This window comes from Hipposideros armiger, unplaced genomic scaffold, assembly GCF_001890085.2.
Source record: "Hipposideros armiger isolate ML-2016 unplaced genomic scaffold, ASM189008v1 scaffold_512, whole genome shotgun sequence".
NCBI lineage: Eukaryota > Metazoa > Chordata > Mammalia > Chiroptera > Hipposideridae > Hipposideros > Hipposideros armiger.
The window spans coordinates 396809-401195 of record NW_017731862.1 but is presented as its reverse complement, the minus strand read 5'-3'; the positions used below and the strand labels follow the sequence as shown (position 1 = coordinate 401195).

The following is a 4387-nucleotide window of genomic DNA, read 5'->3' as shown; positions in this document are numbered from 1 at the left end:
CAGCCACTGCTGCAGTGAGTTGCCATGGGCTACTGTGTATAGCCTGCAGCCATCGTGAGCGGCCAGCTGCCGCCATGAGCGACCGTCCAGAAGCCAGCAACTGATCTGCCTTACCTGGGAAGAGCACAATGATGGTGCCAACTTGGGCCTGTGAAGCAACGTCCTCCACAACTAGACTGAAGAAGAAAAGGACAGCAACTTGTCTGTTCCCCTTCCCCCAATTCCCCAGCGCTGTTCCCATCCCCCATTTCCCCAATTAAAAAAAAAAAAAAGTCAAATTGAGTTCACAGGAGTCTTATCACATGGCTTGCATTCTTCTGGTGTTTCTGTAGCCACACTTATAAAAAATTAGAATAATAATAATAATAATAATAATACCAAATAGCATTTTTGTGAGCCTACTATGTACCAGACGCTAGGTTAAACATCTTACATTTACCATTTTATTGTAATACTTTCTATGAAATTGGCGCTAATGTTATTCATATAACTTAGGGAACTTCAAGAGCCTATGATCACATAGCTCATAAGTTATATAAATAGTATTAAAGCTCAGGAGTGACTCTGTGCTCAGTAATTATGCCAATACTTTACAGCCAGAATGTGATCTAGGTGTCCAGTGATTCATTTATCATATAATTAAATCTAATTCTTAATTGTGGTCCTTGAAATTTTTAATGAGATAATACATCTTGTTTAATGAAAGAAAGCATTTAATGAAAAGAAACCTGTGTCTGCAAAACTCAGGTGTTAAGCACATAATAGTCATGACTCTGATGTTGATGTTTGTTTAGCAAATGACTTATACTTTGTCATTTATACATATCACAGACTAAAAATTTGCATCATTCATTGAGTTTGGGTAAAGCATTAAATTCATTCTCACAATTGTACAGATTTGATTGTTACTGTCATGATTAATCACACACTACATGGCATTTTTAAGAGTGCATGGAAAATGTTCTAGTGCACAAATTAGTCCCTTTTGTACCAATGATTGATAACTTTCAAATCCCTATTTATTACTCATTGAATGCGGAGGGCAGCTGTCAGGATCTATCTTCTTTGCAAGCCGTGCTTACGCTGAAGCAACCATGTCTGAGAGACCTGCAAGTTGACATTGATCTCGGCACCACCTACTTTTGTGTGGGTGTCTTCCAGCACAGAAAAGTGGAAATAATTGCCAATGATCAGAGAAACCAAACTGCCCCAAATTATTTTGCCTTTACTGATACTGACCGATTGCTGATGATGCTGCAAAGAATCAAGTTGCAATGAACCCCACCTACACAGTTTTTGATGCCAAAAGCCTGTTTGGATGTAGATTTGATGATGCTGTTGTTCAATCCAATATGAAGCATTGGCCCTTCATCATGGCGAATGATGCTGGCAGGCCCAAGGTCCAAGTAGAATACAAGGAAGAGACAAAGATGAAGGAAATTGCAAAAGTCTCCCTTGGGAAGACTGTGACCAATGCTGTCATCACAGTACCTGCTTACTTCAATAACTCTCAGCGTCAGGCTACCTAAGATGCTGGAACCATTGCTGGTCTCAGTATGCTTAGAATCTGAACCAACTTCTGCTGCTCTTGCTTAACAACTTAAACAAAAAGGTTGGAGCTGAAACAAATGTGCCAAAATTTGACTTGGGAGGTGCCACTTTTGATGTGTCAATTCTCACAATTGAAGATGGAATCTTTGAGGTCAAATCTACAGCCAGGGACACCCACTTGGGCAGGGAAGGTTTTGAGAATCAAATGGTCAACCATTTTATTGCAGAGTTTAAGTGCAAGCATAAGAAGGATGTCAGTGAGAACAAGAGGGCTGTCTGTTGCCTCTGTACTGCCCGTGAACGTGCTAAGCGTACTCTGTCTTCCAGCACCCAGGCCAGTATAGAGACTGATTTGCTCTATGAAGGAATCAACTTTTATGTCTCTATGACTCGTGCCCAATTTGAAGGATTGAATGCTGACCTTTTCCATGCACCCTGGATTCTGTAGAGAAAGCCCTTTGGGATGCCATGATATTGTCCTGGTGGGTGGTTTTACCTGTATCCCCAAGATTCAGAAACCCCTACAGACTTCTTCAATGGAAAAGAGTTGAATAAGAGGATCAACCCTGATGAGGCTGTTGCTTATGGTGCAGCTGCCATGGCAGCCATCCTGTCTGGAGCCAAATTTGAAAGTGTTCAAGATTTGCTGCTGTTAGATGTCACTTCTCTTTCCCTTGACATTGAAACTGCTGGTGGAGTCATGACTGTCCTCATCAAGCGCACTACTACCATTCCTCAGACCTTCACTACCTACTCTCATCACCAGCCTGGTGTGCTCAGTGAGGTTGATGAAGGTGAGCAGGCCATGACCAAGGATAACAACTTTCTTGGCAAGTTTGAACTCACATGCATACCTCCCACACCTCATGGTGTTCCTCAGATTGAAGTCACTGTTGATATTGATGCCAGTGGCATCCTCACTGTCTGTGCTGTGTAAGAATATGGGAAAAGAGAACAAAATCACCATCACTAATGACAAGGGTTGTCTGAGCACGGAAGACATGGAGCTCATGGTCCAGGAAGTTGAGACGTACAAAACTGAAGATGAGAAGCAAAAGGACAAGGTGCATTCCCAGAATTCACTTGTATCCTATGCATTCAACATGTAAGCAACTGTTAAAGATAAAAAACTCCAAGGCAAGATCGATGATGAGGACAAACAGGAGATTCTTGACAAGTGCAATGAAATCATTAACTGACTTAATAAGAATCAGATTGCAGAGAAAGGAGAATTTGAACATCAGCAGAAAGAGCTAGAAAAAGTCTGCAACCCCATCATTACCAAGCTGTACCAGAGTGCAGGAGGCACGTCAGGATGAACACTTGGGGGCTTCCCTGGTGGTGGAGCCCCTCCTTCTGGTGGTGCCTCGTCTGGGCCCACCATTGAAGAGGTTGATCAAGCTAACCTTGAGCATAGATTTAGCATCATTCCACACAAAATATGGAAGGACCCAAATTTGTAGCCGATTTCACAGCAGTTTTAAAGTTGAGCTGCTATAAAAAACTGGGCATTCTTGATATTTGAAAATGGAATATGTGCACAGGGAAAGGAAAAAAACGATGCACTTTATAAGCACTGTAATTTAAAGTGGAAAATGTGATGTCTTAAATAAAACTATTTAAAGTTGGCACCATAAAAAAAAATCCCTATTTATTCCACTAGTGTGGTGGTTATACCTCCCAGGAATTGGTGTCCTGATTTGATTTCCAGCAATTCTACAGCCGTGAGGATGCTTACAATAAGCAGACGTGACTCAGCGCTCTCAGTGATTCCAATACAAAGAACATTCTACCATTAAAAAATAAATAAACATTGGACTGGTTTATTTGTTTCATTCCTATCATGCTTAGTCACATCCAAAAAAATGAAGTCTGTTTTTTTTTTCTATTTTCTTTCTCAGTTCTACTGGACAAGTAACACTGTTAGAGGAAAATCATATAAATACACATATCATCATGTCTATATTTGGATGAAATTCTCCAATTATGTATTCCTAATCAGCTCTATTTCACATTTTTAATGCCATTCTCACTTTCAGTGGGTACTATGGAGACATCACATCCAATCATTAAACAACCTTACCTTAAATCCTCATTTTTTTGGAAGGATATTTTCACTACTTCCTTGAATTGACCAAGTTCTGGCTCTTATGTGTGGGCGCTGCTTTCTTGGGGCTGTTTAGTGTGGTGGTACTGTGTAGTGAAAGCTTGGATGCAAATAAGGCATTCTCAGAGTACCTATTTGCTGCTTCCATCCTTTTGCTATCTTAGTTACCAATCACTGCACTATTTAATTATTGCCATCTACCTCCTGATCACTGTTCTACTTTTTGAGAACTTTAATATCTGGTTCATCTTCTTTCAACACATAAATTCCAAAGAAATCAATGCTCATATAAATTAACTTTATTCCACTTATCACTCATAATTTCTTAACATCCCCAATGTTAACTTCATTATCTTATTGGAATGAAATAAAATTGTTCCACACACTTTCCTGACAATTAAGACAAATGTAGACAATGTTCTCCTCATAAAATTTCTTATAAAGAAAGCAATTAGAAAACCAAACAAATGGAGGAAAAAACTCTCAAATATCTGATTTGAACTAAGACATAAGGAAAAGAGATAGATTTTCAAAATGAATATTCTTCCTAGCTGTTACTGAAAATTATTTTTCTTAATTTTAGGACTCAAAATAGTAGTTTTTAATCCTCTAATATATTAACACTTTCCATTTTACTGACACATAACCTTTGGCTATATGTGCATCTTGTTATTCATTGAAAAGCTCTACTTGAGAAATCTTACACTTTAATGTTACTCCTAACAATTA

General features: G+C 39.1%; 1 pseudogene; it reads left to right on the top strand.

Moving 5' to 3' along the window:
* The first annotated feature begins 993 nt into the window (after nucleotides 1–993).
* Nucleotides 994–2870, top strand: LOC109396295 (heat shock cognate 71 kDa protein pseudogene; annotated as a pseudogene).
* Nucleotides 2871–4387: the final 1517 nt, after the last annotated feature.